The sequence below is a fragment of the Frieseomelitta varia genome, unplaced genomic scaffold, assembly GCF_011392965.1.
Source record: "Frieseomelitta varia isolate USP_RPSP 00005682 unplaced genomic scaffold, Fvar_1.2 scaffold_168, whole genome shotgun sequence".
Taxonomy (NCBI): Eukaryota; Metazoa; Arthropoda; class Insecta; order Hymenoptera; family Apidae; genus Frieseomelitta; species Frieseomelitta varia.
In genome coordinates, this window is record NW_025109394.1 from 273698 (window position 1) to 291462 (window position 17765).

Sequence of the window (17765 nt, forward strand, 5' to 3'; positions counted from 1 at the left end):
TTCTAACGAAGTTCGAGTCAAAGGGGAATTTCTGTGGTCGAGAAAAAAAAAAAAAAAAAAAAAAAAAAGAGAGAAAGGGAGGAAGGAAGGAAAAAAGAGCAGAAAGTTCCGTCCAACTCGATAATTTTACATCTCTCGCTGTCGAGTATTTTATAATTCCATCGACAACAATTAACAAACAGGAATTCCGAATGGGGAAACTAGCATCGAACGCCTCTATCGATTCGTGGTAATTCAATTTCCCCAAATTTTCTCAAAAGAGAAGAGTGCAATGCTACACATGTTTGTTTGTCTCCTACGAATTAGAGATTAAAATTATATTTCTCTCATGTTCGCGGCTTGTAAATTATTTACAAATCAAATAGCTTCCAATGTACTTCTAATATAAAAGTTTTTAACATGAAATTTTATTAACTGAACTATCTCTGACATAAAATTTTGATTTTGTCTACAAATTAAATCTTTTCTAATTTAATTATATCTTTTCTAATTATATAATTCTAATACAAAATATTTCTGATACAAGTTAAACTATTCCTAACAAATTCTTGTTTCATGTCTATAAATTAGACATCTTACTAATATTAATTTCATGACTAAACAACAAGTACATTTAAGATATCAAAGAAATCTTTAGCAAATTATTATGGCAACTTTCTACTCATTCGATCAAGCATCTAAATTATTGACCATACTTTAACGTTTGATAATCTGTTTTCTATGCATTCGCGTTGGAAAATGAATAATGTTGAGATATTTTATAATGGACATTCCAGTTAGGTTCTTCTTTTTTTCTAGAAACACCGTAAAATCGATTAAAAATCGATAGCCTCTAGAGCATCATTCATTCAGTGAGTTGTTTAACCATAACGCCCCTAGAATTCCCTAGAGTTCCATAGAAATGTGCTTTATTATCGAAATGTGTTGCGGGAGCCATACACGTTGTTGATAATATGACGAAGAAACGTTTCGCGAACAGTATACAATTTATGGTTATTTTTCCGATTACGCAGTTATCTCGTTATTAATATCCAGGTTGTTGAACAGCTACAAATAATTAACTTATAAAATCGATATTTGCATTATGTTCGTTGCAATAAAATTTCCCTGTTCCTCGCGGACCGAACAGCTATCTGTATTTCCCGCTATTTGCACGTTCAATTAATTCGAATGTTATTCAAAATTTTCAACGATATTCGTTGCTCTTGCTTCTCAATTATTTCGATTCGAACGAGTGTAAGATGGCGTATGTATTTTCAAATTGTAAACTAACTTTGAATTATATTTTTACGAATTGTCAACTCTTTGGAAAATGATTTTTCCACTGCAATGAATAATCGTATAATTTTCAGAATTTATTGTAAATTTGCACGCTCTACCAATTTATTATTATAAAAATAATTTTTGTGACTGACATTTTTACAATTAAATTTGTAGTTCTATTTTTCTAAAATGCTGTCATATTTGATAAAAGGAATAAATAAATGTAAAATATGCTTTGAAATAAATTACTGTAAGTCGTTGTATACAAGTAATATAATATCTTTTATTTATTTATTTATTTTAATTTTAATTTTTCATTCATTTTAATAAGACAATATGTATCGTGTTATAATTAATTGCTAAATTATTTTATTAGATACATGCTACTCCCAAAATGTATATTCACGTGTTCAATCAATAAAACAATTATGTCCTCCTATTTTCATTCGTGCAGAAACTGGACATTCCACGATTCTATCGAAATTGATGCATATAATTCGTTCAATTAAATGCAAAGAGAGTACACTACAAATTAATAAAATTCAATCAACATTTACATAACATTTTTACGAAGCTACTCGAACGTTTAACTATATTTTGCAATTGAATGCATTGACTTCGTCACAAATTTGATTTTAAAGATGCGGAGAGAAAGAGAAAAAATTTAATATAACGTGGACTGAAACTGGAAATCCGTAAGGTTCAAAGATGTAAAGCTTTTAAAGTTAGGTGAATAAAGTATAAAGTTTACTGAAATAAGCAGCACTTTAATATTATTCAAATATTATTATTTTCTCTCGTTACAATCTTCATATATATTTTTCCAAAAATTGTTATTTCTAGCTAAATTTATTTTATCTAGCTAAATAAAAATGATATATTGTCTATCGATAGATAGTGCCATTATAAAAAGCTGCATATCTAGGAACTACTAAATTACCTAGAAACTCTCAAAATTATATAATAATCTACAATATTTGACCTTTACTTTTACAATTTTCAATCTTTGATAAAATTCGTGTTGCGAAGAAAGTGAAACAAGTAGAGAAGATACGTCTTTCAGGAAAAGCGAAAAATCACTTCTGAACGGAATTAGATGTTATCTTGTTAATTGAAGAAACAATGCAAATTCAAAGTAACTCCTCACCCATATCACTTAATCAATATCTAAATATTTGTCCCTAACAGATAAGATAAATTCATAATCAGAGAATAAATTATGAATAAGACTTTTATAATTTTCTTTCAATTACCTCTATGTTCAAGTAAAATTTCGTTTCTACGAGCCAATTAACGTCGAGTCTCATATATACAAACTCATAATTTCTAATCTTATCTGAACCTATAAACACATAAGAATAGAATAGAACAAAGAAATCTAACGAGCCTTCCCGAATTGTGCTCTTCTATCCGCATGACCAATAACTCTCCCGCAAACCAACCCCCAACACCGCGCAGACGCTCACCCCTAAATCTAAGAATCGCATGCTCACCGAACGAACGTCAACAATTTTCAAAAAAGTTCGTCATTTGCGTGCAGCGCAAGTATAACTCAGAGAGTTTGACTCTCGGTGATGGTGGTAGGGATGCCGCCCCTGGAAAATAATAGGCTACAGCACAGTACCGAGGTTGTCCGTCTTTTCTCGGCATGTCGGGCAAGATCAGGGAGCGCCGTTAGAAGGATAAAGCGGGCAGAAGGGTCGAGGTTGATATAAACTCATATTTTGGTCACTCTGGCGAGCTTTAATAAAGAAACCTCCCCTCTCCCTCTCCCTCTCTCTCTCTCTCTCTCTCTTTCTCGTGGCACGACGCAGGCGGTCCGATGAGAGCCGGTGTACCGTGAATCGTGCGCCGGCTATATAGATACCAGGTACCTGTCAGCGAGCTCCACGCTATACATCCCTTTGGTATATGCGCGTACGTACCGGCGCATATACGTGCGCGACACATAAAAGCGCGGAGCATGGGTGAGCGAGCGACCAGCAACGGGGTGATGTGCAAGCGGATAGGATATAAGGCAAAGAAAGAAGGCCGAAAGAGGATACAGCGAGAAGGGTAGCGAAGGCTAACCTAACAACCGGAGACACGAACCTGGATGTCATAGCCGAAGAGAGAGAGAGAGAGAGAGAGAGAGAGAGAGAAGTCTGGTGGAGTTAAGAAGCTCCAGAAGATATTAGTCTTCGCGTTTTGAAGGATCCTCGTCACCTAACGTATTGTCCTACGGCGCGAGGGACCATCAATCTGGCTAGTCGGATGAACAATTTTATCGACGCGCGTGTTTCAGTGGAGTTCACGTTCTTTTTATTAAAATTAATTTCATCCACTCCGAGAAATTTATTGGTCAATCTATTACTAGGTTTGCTTTCGCTGTTTTATTATATTTTAGAATGTAACGTTACGAAAAGGTATTCAACACAGAAGACACAGTCACAAAGACTTCTCAGAGATTGAAAGTTTCTAGAAATTTCAGAGATGATGAACGTTGAACTTACGTTACTTGCATCATTATTATTATTATACACTCAACTCATCTGTGATTCTCTATTAATCATTCGTTTATTTTTGTGAAATTGTACGTGTCGATGCTTCCTTCGACTATCGTACTCTATTTCGTAAAAGTCTCCGAACAAGAACCTTGTATTGAGACTTTGACAAGTTTCATTTGTCTTTAATAACGAGTGAACGTTAAATCGTTTCAATAACTCGCAACAGAAATCGAGAAAACCTCACGATCTCTCTGTGTCCAGCCACGGAGGAGATCGACGATTCGTCACACTCGTCCTTTCCATATTTCGTCTACCCTCTCGTTTCCCCTTCACCGTGGTCGTCGCTTCTTTTTGCCCGCAACTCTTGCCTGCCTGCCTGCCTTCGTAGCCACCGAACGCGAGCGGCACCGCTTCAACCTATACTGTTATTTGCATAGCCACCACCCGCCACCGTCCGCATGAATATGGATGCGGAACGTGGATGCTGTGTGTGCGTGGATGTGTGTGGATGCTCGCCGTTTCGGCAGCCTTGCACGCCGAAATTTCGGCGAGGTCTTCGTCGGAATTTCGGGTCGTGAACGTTCCTCCACCTCCCCGTGTTATACGCGGAACGGTTACGTGGATTACGTGGCGGATAGTTGATACGAGTCGGCCGCCAGCTGCTCGATTCGCGCGTTCCGCCGAAACAGCGGCGGGCTCATCGCCGATTTAACGACTGTAAGTCACTCGTTCGCCGATTTTTCATACGATTTTGCTGGAAACTTTTGTACGAATTGAATGCACACATTTGTGGATATTTGGGGTTGTACGCGAGGGTGACTATAGTCAGGTGATATATTGAATTACGTGTAATATAACGAAACGCATTATGTTAATAATCAATCTAGAAATTTATCGCAAAGACTAAAAATTAATCTATGATACGCAGAATAGATTACGATCTAAGATCAAGATACCACTAGAATACACATCTTTTTGAATATCCTACATTTTCAACCTCTGGAATGATGTGCCACGTGCGTCGAGAATTTTGTCCCAAATTGCAACACTTTTTAAATATATTTGAATGTAACCCAAATCTGTTACTTCTTAATCATTTCTGTCCGGTGATATCATACCGACGGGTTCGAAAGAAAAAGAAAGCGACGAATTATTGTATACGGTTCGGTCACTCGTTATGGTCCGCAGTCAGTTGCCAGCGCAAGGGGCAGTTAACCTGTGTTGTCCTCTTGCAGTGTCTGCAGTTACCTGCATTTAAAACAGATAGGTTTGTTTTACCTGATCATTTTGGTTGTTCAGTTTTCAGAGGTTTGTTCGTCATTATTTACTTGATCATTTCGGTTGTTTAGGTTGGTTTGTGTACAAGAAAATTTTCAAAAGAAAACCTGCTTTTCTTGTTGAGTTCTTCTTGTGTGTATTAATGTATTTCAGGTGTAAATTGTGCGTGTTTTGATAGTTTTTATTTTAAGTGGCACAGGTTGTTAATGTTTCCGGCGTTTCTAATTAACGGATTATAGTGTTTAGTGTTGCAGGCTGATTCCTTTGAGTTTCTGATGTATTCCTGGATAGTCTGTATATTGGCTGCGTGATGTAGTTCTCTGATTGGCGTGTCATATGTTTTATTCAGAATAATGCGAAGAAATTTGTTGCATTTTTGGGAAATGTAAAAATAAGATAGAAAAGTATCCAAAAGAGAGTGCTTATTGTGATATATAATAGACGAAACAATTTATGAAAATTCATCAACATCCGTAGTCCAGTTATTACGTATGCACAAACAAATACCAAGTAAAGAATTCTGGACATCATTAAATAATAGCAAACATATTGAAAAATGTAAACATTTAAATATAAAATGATACAAAAAGGGAAATTGGAATAAAATTAACTCCACAGATGATCTGTAATGCTGAAGAGATAAAATCCGATTTTCTCACAATTGTGACCGTGTTAAAAACACAGAAATTTCTCGTACATCTCTTTACAAAACTATGAAATTTCGTTACTGCAAAAATGTTCGTCTGATTTCTCTTTTACGTGAACTTAAATTTGGAAAGAACGTCCTGAATATTTGAGCAAACATTTGAAGAAGATTAGAAACCTGTTACCTTTCAATCTTCGATTGATAAATTGATAAATTATTTAAAAAAAAAAATGTATAATGATAAATTACAACGGACCTGAGATCCAAAATACAGAATCTTGACTTCCGTACAAAATAAATCACACGAGACATTATTAAACACAATTGCATCAAACTCTTGCCACGATCGTCCACACTTCGTACGCGCCAACAATGAATAAATAAAACGCCCGCTAATAACAGAGTGTTAATAGGCGCGCGTGAAACGCAGATTGTTATTCGCGTTTTACACGCGTGATCTCATTGGAAATATCGAAGGAATTATAAGATTATCTCCGGCTCGGTGCCATTTAACGTACGATGTGTACATACATATCCGGAAACGCATTCCTCCAGATACATAGTACATACATATGCATTTGCAGTGGCTTATATCTCGATGTCGTTTCGATATCATCGTGCATCGGGGATGCACGTGCGTGTACGTATGCGCGAGTCTACACACACGGACGTACGGAGAGAGTTTCACTCGCCTCGCTTACGACCGTACATTCTATGGGGAAATATTGGCTCCATATAATGCATTCAAACACACGTGTATACGTGTGTGTACGCGTGCGTGTAATTGCGTTGTATTTATTTGCCAATAACACACAGCGATCGACGTGTGTGCGTGAACGTAGCCAAATGTTTGAAAGAGGTTAGCACAGGACGGAGAGGGTTGGAAGTTTGCTCGAAAGGGATTGTCCTTTGGTTGTTTTTCGACGGACGAAAGAATGTATATATATATGATAAAGGAGGAAGAGGAGGGAAACACACAGGGTGGATCGAAACGCTAGTTTCGTGACTGTGGTTGTTAGATTACTCGGCGAGTGTAATGCCAGCTACTAAGTCTGAATCGACCGCATAAATAAGGGAATCCACGCTGATTAATAATTCATTCTCGTTTAGGTCGTTAGAGATATAACGGCAATTTCGTTTCGGAAGGAACGTGCATGTGATACGCGTGGAAAGGTGGTAAATAATAAATTCGTTTTCACGCACGATCGGCCATGACGAAGAGGGGAGGAGTTGTTAAAATTAGAACGACTGAAAGAAGGAGTTAAAGGAGTGAAATAAAATTATAATATTGTCACGTAGTGAAATTATATTATTTATTACACTTTTGCTCAAAGTTTTGGAGCACCATTTCCCTTTTGAGCGAAACAACTCCTTCCGTACGCTTCTCGAGGAACCGAGAATGTTACATCTTTCATTTTGGAATGACCATAATAATTAATAATGATTAATTACAATTTAAATATATATAAAAGAATAATATTATAAACAAGCTACCTGCGTAATTAACATCATTATTATTTCTTCATTTATTTTGATCACTTTATTTAGTTAAGAATCATTCAATTTAAATTAATTTCCGAAACAAACTTTCAATTGCAAATATAATTAAACAGTACGCACATTTATAAAAGGATAATATTATAAATGAAATATGTGCTTATTTGGTTAACATTTAGCGTTATTTCTTTACCTCTGTATTAATTAGTTAATTATTTATATGTTTCTCTGTTTTTTTAGTTCTATTATTTCTTCTGCACCAAATTCGAACATTTTGATAGACAGTGTATCACATTGGAAATGAACATCAAAAGTGATCAGCTTTTGCAAAAATTGTTTTCACGTTGAATTAGCCGCAAAAGCGGAGGGAGACACATGCCTGTCAATCGTATCGTGCGAGTAGAACTGCACAAATTGCACAAAAGTATCGTGTATGCAAAATGTCTGCTAGTTGACGATAACGAGGCGTTAAGCCTCATCAAAATTAACGCGAAGCAGGAGATATCCCGTCTCTCTCGTTAAGTCGTCTCATTAAAAATAATTTGACATAAATAAGATCGGCTGCTATAAATAAAACCGCGTTTTAAGCAAATACGGTTTGAGGTAGAATTATTTCTGGGCGACAGCGTCCGATTTTACCGTATTTCATTAAATCTCCGAAATGATTATATTTCCCTGCGAATCGTTTTAACCCTTTATGTTCGAAATCAAGCCATTCGTTCGCATTTTCAATTGTAACAATTTTAATTCTAAAAGTAAATGACTGAAATGAAGATGAAATAGTGTTTAAAGATACTTTAGTTGTATAATATAATTATTTTTATATACCTCATTCATTTCTCTGAAGGGAAAAATGAATTTTTTATTAATTTAATGGAACATTTGTAAACAATAAATTGCAGACACCACACAGAACGTACGATGCTACATTACAGTGAAATGAACATCTGTTTTCATCGAACTATCATGCATTCTGAAACAAACAAGGAGTACAGAGAAAGTTTCTTTTTTTATACAATTTATTCAGTGCCTAACTCTTTTACTTTTGTGCAACTCTTAAACTTTACGAGGCAGGGGAGAATCTATTGAATTTTGAACGACTTCTCGATCCGAAGTGTTCCAGATTTCAATTTCGTTCTTAAGCTTCTTTTTTTATGAATTCGTAGAATTGGATGCTTTCTTAGTTCTTTTTTCTTTTTTTTTTTTTCTTTCTTTTTATTTCAAATACTTCCGGAGATGTCCGTTCGACATTCATAGCAGAACTTCACGTTATCTACAGCAACTTAAATTAACTTAATCAGATATATTATGTTACATTATATTAACGATTACGTTATTAAGAACTGATACAGTTTAGTATATTACGAAATATACATTTTATTTTTATTAAAATATTAAGAATATTATCCTGTTTTAATATTAAATAAAATATTAAGAATATTATAATTTTTTAATATTAAAATATTGAATTTTATAGTTTGAAAGTTTTAAAATAGAACACGTAGGAATATTATCTATGTATTCTGTGGAGTTTTATGCGTTCGTAACATATTTCAAAGTGCAATATTGCGCAGAGTGCAATTTGTATAAGGGAAATAATTTGAAAAAGTATGTAAAACATCTATGGCACAGTGCTTTCTACAATACTCGATACCTAAAACAACATTTCCCACCAAGATTTCATTTTTCTAGTCCTCAAAGATATAAATCTACATAAAAATCTGCAAATCCGATAACGATACAGTAGCGTATGAAACATTTCGAATACTATTGAGAGGTGTTTTCTGTAGCACGTGGGAAGTAGAGCCAGGGATGATCCCTCGTGAAAAAATAACCCAAAAATGTAGAACAGAATTTCTTCGTTCAAGGCTTCGGGGAAAATTCAGTTGAAAAATTTCCCAAGTATATTTGAATTTGGCGTAATTCTAGATTAATTTTGGCAAAAATAAGCAAAAACTATAGAGCGAAATTTTCATTCTCGATAAAAATAATCTTTGAACGTTGTCACGTTAAAAATTGCCTTGGCAGCAGGTCAATTTTCAAACTCGATTTTCTCCAAAACGAAGCCTTAGGACGAGAAGATTTTACTCTACACTTTTCCTTCACGAGGAATCTACTTCCCACGTACGTACAGAACAACGCGTGGTACGTAAAATCTCTCTCTCTCTCTCTCTCTCTCTCGAGGAATTAAAAAGACAGCAACTATATAAAATTTAATCAAACGGGACACGACGGGAAATTTTCACGCGGTTAATTTAAGTTCACGTTGTGCATGCAGACTTTGCAGACAAATTCCGTGGACGCGGCACTTTACAGAGTATGGCGGCATAAACACGTAGCTGTATATAAAATTAGATAAAACTAGTACTTTGACGAGATGAGTCTTCGCTTAATAAGTCGTAGCCAACCGAGCCGAGAAAGGGTGAGATATATTCGTCCCTTCGCGCGATGAAAATAAATCTCATGCATGAATTAAATACACCCTGGAAAGGGTGAGAAAGGAGAGAGAGAGAGAGAGAAAAAAGGGGAAAAGCGAGAGATTAATTTATTATGCTCTCGTTGGAATTAAACATGCCGTACGTGCAGCCGGGCGCTGCTCGCGCACGGCCTCGGGCCGATATATATTTATAAATAGAAGAAAAATCCATTAATTCGTTATACCGTCGCACATTCGAAACGAAACTTCCAGAAAATAGGGAAACGAGAGAGAAAAAACGAGTCGAAAGAGTCGCGTTCGCGTTGTTCGTTCGTTGCAACTTGCGATTTGCAAGATGCGAGAGATAACAGAGTACCGTGTAACAATAACGTTATCGGCGTTTCGAATCATTCCCTCCTTTTTCTCTCTCCACTTTCTTTCCAACGCCTGACACACACGCTCGACATTCGTTACACACGTTACGGGCATTTGTTGAGTTCATGTTTCGAACAAATTGAACGAGGAAATCGTAAATATCTCGCGCGAGGCTTTCAGAACGACGTCCATTCTGCGCTGTTTGTTCAAAAACGAGTGTTTAAACAGGTTGTAAAAATTTCATTTATGACGAACATTACGCGATATCCGCACGGACGGTTGAGCAACGTTGCGATAATATTGTTTCCGTTCTGGAAAAAAAAGGGGGGGTGGAAAGAGAAACAAGAAATTAACACGCGCCCGTTCGATGCATTTCACGTTCGAAAATTCAGTTTGTGCTCGACGATGAAACGTCGTTGACACATTCGGGACTGTCATTTTGCAGGCTGTGTCTGTTTATTCTCGGTGGCTAAAGACTGTTTGTTATTTCGTAATAGAAGAGATACTGTCGCCTCAATTTTACTCGCTGTGTTATTTTCTATCTTGCCTAGAAAAAAAAAGAAAAGAAAAAAAAGAAACACATACAGAAACAGAACATCGATACAGAATCGCTCTCAAAATCAAAAAAATAGCACGAACGAAGATGATACTGCACGAAAGTTGTAGTCCATTCGCAAATAACAAATAACAGTCGCTTCAACAACGAAATTACAAACCACCAAGTTGTACGAAATTGATGTAAAACGAAGGTGGCTGAAGAAGTTGCCGAAACTAAATCCGAAATGGTTCATCCAGCTGGAACCAAAATTTTCACCGCCGTGATTACTCGAATTGGATTTCTTCGTCGTGTTCGAGGAATGACTGGTAATCGGTCCTCGAGGATTGACGCAACGAGCATTTGATTAAAAGGGTAGGACTGCGCGCGGAGGTCTTATTAGGGACGCGAACGAACCTATCTATCTATGCCAATATCTATTTCCGTGCGTGCCTGTCCTTCGGCACGTTGCTGTACATTCGCTGTACTGCTCAGACACGGCGCGTTTATTTGCACAGTTACAGCTACGGATGCGGCGCATCCGCGGATGCGGCTTTTAATTATATTTAATGAGGCACAGAGACACCTGTAGTCATCTCTGGAGACGTGATGAAACGGGGATCATAGAACGCAGTTATTGACACCGTTTGGACAAATGGCAATTAGCGTTACGTGTACCACCGTTGCTGGCTGCGAATTTGCTGGACGAAGCGACATTAACACGATCGATCACCCCGTTAAGCGTGTTACACGTTGCATAACGTGTAACACGCTAAATATATATATATATATATGTATTTATACTTTCGTCGCGCGAATGTACAAAATATCACGTAGCTGACAATCGCGTAGCGAATAGAAAAGAAAGTGAGATTTGAGTCGTGGATTTCAGTTCCAGGAACGAATATTCTGTTTTTCCAGTTGTTTGAGAATGATTTTTATTTTTATGAATAATTTTACTCGCAAAGTTATCTTTTTCATTTATTTTTGTAAATTAGCTGTTCACTTTCTTCTTATAAATAAAAGTCAGTCTTATAAATAGTAAATTTGTAAATTCCTTTGAAAGTTTCATTCATTTGTCAACTCGTCGAGAATCGAATATGAATTTGTTGCAATTGTTGGAATGAATATTTTGAGGAAAATTGTTGTTTGGTGTTTATAAATAATAGAAGTATATATTTCTCTGGAAGTTTGAATTAATGGTTGATCCATCAAGAATCAAGCAAGAATTCGTCGCAATTGGAGTGAATATTTTGTTAAATTCTTTGAAGAAAGTTTCTTGTTTAGTGTTTTGCAACTTTTTTGTTAATCGTTTAATTGATTTGTTGGCCCATCAAGCAGGAATTTTTATAAATAATTTTATTCGCAAAGTTATCTTTTTCATTTATTTTTGTAAATTGTCAGTTCACTTTCTTCTTATAAATAAAAGTCAGTCTTATAAATAGTAAATTTGTAAATTCCTTTGGAAGTTTCATTCATTTGTCAACTCGTCGAGAATCGAATATGAATTTGTTGCAATTGTTGGAATGAATATTTTGAGGAAAATTGTTGTTTGGTGTTTATAAATAATAGAAGTATATTTCCCTGAAAGTTTGAATTAATGGTTGATCCATCAAGAATCAAGCAAGAATTCGTCGCAATTGGAATGAATATTTTGTTAAATTCTTTGAAGAAAGTTTCTTCTTTAGTGTTTTGCAACTTTTTTGTTAATCGTTTAATTGATTTGTTGGCCCATCATTTTTATGCACTTTTCGGAGATTTACAGTGATGTAAAAAGTATAACGAAACTCAAACTGTATACACTGTAACGTTGAATTACTTTGATAAATCTGTAAATTTGGTCGTAATCTGATTATAGTTTCTCAAAATTTCTTTAAAATTGAAAATTAAATGAAAATATAAGAGAGAGGAAATATTAAGCGAATCATTTTGGAATATCCTTGCGAAACACAATTTTATAATGCAAACTGATTGAAAAGAATTGCAAATCAAATGTTGACGCAACGTTGATCCTTCGTGGATTAAAAATTACTAGAATTTCGAGCATGAAAGATATCATAATTCATACTAATCCCAATTTTTATTTCTTCTCATTTTATCCAGCTTTCGTAATCTTACATGGCACTTTTATGAAAAAAAAAAAAAAAAAAATGTTATAAAGTGTCGTTTAAAATTGATCAATGTACGAACACTTTCTACGCTTAATTATATCATTAGTCTATCAGCTCGCTAGATGAAAAGTTTTTAGCATGATGTTTAACTGCGAATTGTAATTACAGCTTGCAGAAAACGCAAAAGATCAAGCATCCAAGTTTGCAACTATTTTTTCAAATTTTCTAATTTCTCCGCTTTCTCGATTACTTTATGCCGGCTCGATGCTACGTATGCTACTTCTTTTCAAGCGTTTGCGCAACATTCCACGATGAAACGTCAGCCTTTTAAACGGAAAAGTATCGCAAAAATAAAGTTTTTATCCCGCGTAGCCTTCGATTTCGGACAGGTTTGAAAACAAAGTTGAAAATAACATTCCTCGATATTGGTCTGTAAATGTCACGCGGCTCGTGTTTCCCGTTTAAATTCTTATACGCAAGCAACTAATTTTAGACGTCCTGAATATTCCGTTCACACACGGATACACAAAATATAACATTGCACGCTTCTTTCCTCGGCGATCCTTTCAAACGTATGTATGTATGTGTGTCGTGTGTGAACGTACGTTTCTCAGTTCCTAAAATATGGACAAAAGTCGCCATTGTAATACGTTATAGACCGAAACGAAATTTATCGGATTTATTGAGCATATGTATGTGCTTTCGTGGGAAATAGCTGTTCATCAACGATAAGACGTGGTATGTAACGCACACACACACACACACACACACACAGCCTTTCTGAATGAATATGTCCTAGATCGGTGAAATTAGCGCGAATTTCTCCGATCGCGTTGGCAAATTCTACTCGTTGTTTTCACGGCAAGTCGCGCGTATCTCGAAATTCCTGGAAATCTGTGTCCGTTCGCGCTCGCGGAAATCACGTTTTTCGCGATGCAAAATATGTTCGAGCACTTGACAGACTCATTTCTGCATCAACGTTTATAAAACATTTTCAAACGGAACTGTTACGATTACGTTTGGGAAATATTCGCAACGAGTTTGAAAACGCGATACTCACTGCGAGAATCGTCGAACAATTTGAGCAATGAATTATTCATCGTATCGTCAATCCTAATCTGCGACTGTATCCGTATCACATTGATACCGGCTTCGTTGTTTATGTAGAAAATAACCTTTCTTATTTCGTTTTCATATTATATTTCTTACCTGGCGGTTTTCTTTTTCAATCCGCTTAGGTATTAGTTGCAATTTATTGCACTGTGTCAGACGTAAAGTGTCGAAAACGTGTAATTTGTTATTTAAATCTGAAGCTGGGGATTTAAATTTCGTTGGAATTTGCTTTGTTTTTTTTTCTTTTCCTCAAATAGAAGCCATAATTCACGTCACGATTGTGTGATTTGATACTGCAAGGCGAGAGATTAATTATTGCGGTGTTATATTTTCCTTGAAATAGTGTTTACAGGTATTACAATAACAGACACAATCAAAATGGAGATCTCTTATCCTCCATTATCAGAAAAATTCACTATATTGCGATATATTGTAACTGAACCGCGGATTACGAGAATACAAAAATATTTCAGACATTGTAGGTAACGTCGTTTTCTGACACTGCACAAAATTTTATTTTATTTAATACAATTCTAACGTATAATATAATTTAACAGCAAGTTACGTCACAATAAGTTAAATTATTGTCACTAGATGACAATGTTTATTAAATTTGAAGAAAGCAACATTACTCATGGGCAGCCCTCCTAATATAACATTTTTAGAATAGTAATGTTTGTCAAATACGTATAACATTTGTTCAAATTTCTTTCTTCACGTACACGGAAATGTAAATTTGGATGAACGCCTGCAGCCCAATTGCAACGCTTCGTCGCGACAAGAATCCTATTAATCTTCACCTTCGAAACAAGCAAAATTCTAATCAACAAAGCTTAAAACATCGTCCATCATCCTCCACCGTCGCGTAATTCATTTCACCATTAACTCCCGCAACCCGCGCAAAAAACACCGAACCCAAAAACACCACCATCGCGAGTTTTAATCGATGCGTATCACCGCGATGGCTCTTACATCACTTTTAACTTAACTTGCTGATTCCACTCTAAATCTAATTTGCTGGATTCCGACGAGCGTGGCCGGAACGGGTGGGAAAACGAAGAAGAAGAAGAAGAAGAAGAAGAAGAGAGCTGGCAGTATATAGAACATGGCGGCTATCCCCGGCCACGTTAAATCCGGATACGTTAAATCATTACGAAATAAACGTTTTCATTTCCCAGATAGAGAACAGACAGACAGAGAGAGAGAGAAAGAGTGAAAAAAGAAATTAAAAAGAAAAAAGAGAGAGAAAGAGAGGGGGATGGGAGTAACGAAGGAATCAGAACAGTGAAATTTATAGTCTCGCGGGCAGTTACGCTTAACAAGGTGACCATCGCGATTGCGATCTGCGAGAACGTTCCCCCTCCGGTTATCCCTGCGAATCGTTCTTTCTCGCCACGGGGTATCGACGTATAGCAGAGGCGTCCGATACCCGTGTAACAATTAGAATTGCGGGTGAGTTTCGGGTTGACCGCGACAAAGCGTGCACCAGCGAAGTATTGAGCCGTGTATTTCACGGTCCCTCCCCCTCGAACCCTCTCTTGTCTCTGGGCTTCTCTCTGCCCATTCAGTCACACACGCACCACTAACCAGCAGCCACCCACCCGCACAGCTATCACACAGCGTACACTCCCGTTCATAAGTCACCTTAGGGCATTTAATAAAATTAAGATTCACTCGCGACCGAAGAGGGGGGGGGGGGGTTGGAATCGACTCGCGTTCGGTTTTTTTACAACCGGCCACGACACGTGACACGCGAATTATACGTCGAATTATGCAATATTTTGTTACAGCAGGATGCTCAACCCTGAACTTATATTACAAGTTAATGATTTGTAAATTTTATTCTAGTGAAAATAATTATTATATTAAATTTATTAATTTCAGGCGAAATTTATAAGTTAATATTAGTAATGTAAATTTTTATATTAAAATATATTAAAATTATATAGTAGGATTAGTAACAATAAATTAGATTAGAAACTAGGATTAGATACCCAGTTATATTAATTTGAAGACAAACTTTTTATAATTGAATGTTCAATCATTAAAATAAAGTAATATGGCGGTCTTTTGATCTTTTTAGGGAAATTTCTGTGGGAATTTTATATATTTATAAATTTAGTATATTTTTAGACACTCGAGTGATTTTTGATACAGGCTCGTGTTTGTATTATTTTATTGTACCTTGCATTTTTAATTTCTTTCCTACAAATGTTGCACTTTAGTCATCAGTATTTCTAGAGCTAATGTGATACAATTATAAATTACGTGAGATAAATTATAATATCTATAATATTGCTGATATAACATTATTGTAATTTGTATTATGAATTTATTACAATAATTAGATAATATCGTCAATATTATCAAAGACAAAGTATAAAATAATTATATGGAAGAATTGATCAAGAAGCGAGTAATCGATCCTTAAACTATTAACGATATTTTTTCTATTAATTTTTTAAATAATCCTAATGATATTTGTCAGTCCACAATATTTATTTAAATTACATACGAACAACAGAGCAATCTCGTGTTGGAACTAATAGTGAGATGAAAATGTTTGGTTAATAAAATTCTCAAACACTAGAACAATTACTTTATAGATATCGAAACACATTTATTTTAATATTTACTTCAAAATACTTATTTAAAAATGATATATTTTTTGAATCTTCTCAACACTAATAGATACATTCTTTTCGTGATTCAAATTATTTTTTACTTCACAGCACACAAGAAGACACATGCTCGTCATTTTCGCCTATATACAAAACGTTGATTTATTATGAAATTAAATCATATTGGATTTTTTACGTAATATCTCGCGTCTTACGTAACACGAGATTTATACAAATATAAATCTCTTTTCAATTATGCAAACCTATGATAATGTATATATAAAATAGTTTAGTACAGTAAAAAGCAACTGTTAGTAAATACTCTGTTCAAATAATAAAATATTCAAACATTGAAATATTTAAATAAAGATGGTTCAGACGTAGAAGGCTCCATTGTATCACCAAATATCATAAATATACTACGAATCTTTATGCAATAAACACACCTAGTTCCAGATATCCCATTAAATATCCAAGGTAGTTGAAATATATTTCAGAAATTTGTACACGTTGAAACCCGCCATAAACGCATAAAAATCCTCGGTTTAATCGCGAAATTAATCAGGCAAAATTAGGAAACAAAATATATATATAAAATCAACAATAGATGCAACAATGTTCTGATAATCATTTCGCTGAAAATGAGCAACGTCCGGTGACTTACAGACGGGAGTGTACGTTCAAACACACATACACATGCACACACACACGCACACACACATACACACACGTGTACACATGTGGAGGCGCGATTGCAAGGCCAGCAGCCCTCGTAGCTACGGCCTGCTCTTTCCAGAACAGACAATTTGTACAGGCATAGTTATATCTATGCTTCGTCGATCGTATGTTCAAGCTGATCTACACCAACGTACCTGAAACCAATACCGGTGCTGAAACGCCGACTGGAACCAACCCTCTGTCCCTCTCAGAGAGAGAAAGAGAGAAAGAGAGAGAGAGAGAGAGAGAGAGAGAGAGAGGGAACAGATTGGCCACGACTGTGTTGCACGGTGTGTTCCCGAATATATACACGAAAACAGCGGAACGCTTTGGAATCGAAGGATCTACGAGGCTGGCAAACGGTGCTCAACGCGACTGTTGATTGAACCATTTCGAGCACTGGAGGTCACGCCTCTTGAAGCTTTGATAAAAATCCGCAAAAGAGGTTTCAGTCGCGGCGGTTTAAGGGAAAATCGCGCCATCCACCCATTTCCACCCTCCGTTTCGTGGCTTTTCATTTTGCCCGGGCGTGGTTTCATAGAGAGGCCCCTCCACGCTCCGAAAGTCTCCAGCCAGAGAGACGAGAAGTGATACGCGTGTTAATTTGTAGCCGAAACGCTCTCGTTTCTGAAACATTTCAAACGTGGTTTGTTCTATCTTTTATTTCTCCTCTTCTTTTTTTTTTTTTTTTTTTTTTTTTTTTTCCC

The 17765-nt window shown here is 36.0% G+C and overlaps 2 long non-coding RNA genes across 2 annotated transcripts in view; one reads left to right on the plus strand and one right to left on the minus strand.

Annotated features, from left to right (window-relative positions):
- The first annotated feature begins 15682 nt into the window (after positions 1–15682).
- The window catches only part of LOC122538597, a 12116-nt gene continuing 10033 nt past the window's right edge, over positions 15683–17765 (plus strand). Inside the window, exon 1 of the long non-coding RNA XR_006308884.1 lies at positions 15683–15813. This is a non-coding gene — a long non-coding RNA (uncharacterized LOC122538597). The remainder of the gene's footprint in view (positions 15814–17765) is intronic.
- The window catches only part of LOC122538596, a 23590-nt gene continuing 21584 nt past the window's right edge, over positions 15760–17765 (minus strand). The window contains exon 3 of the long non-coding RNA XR_006308883.1: positions 15760–15811. This is a non-coding gene — a long non-coding RNA (uncharacterized LOC122538596). The remainder of the gene's footprint in view (positions 15812–17765) is intronic.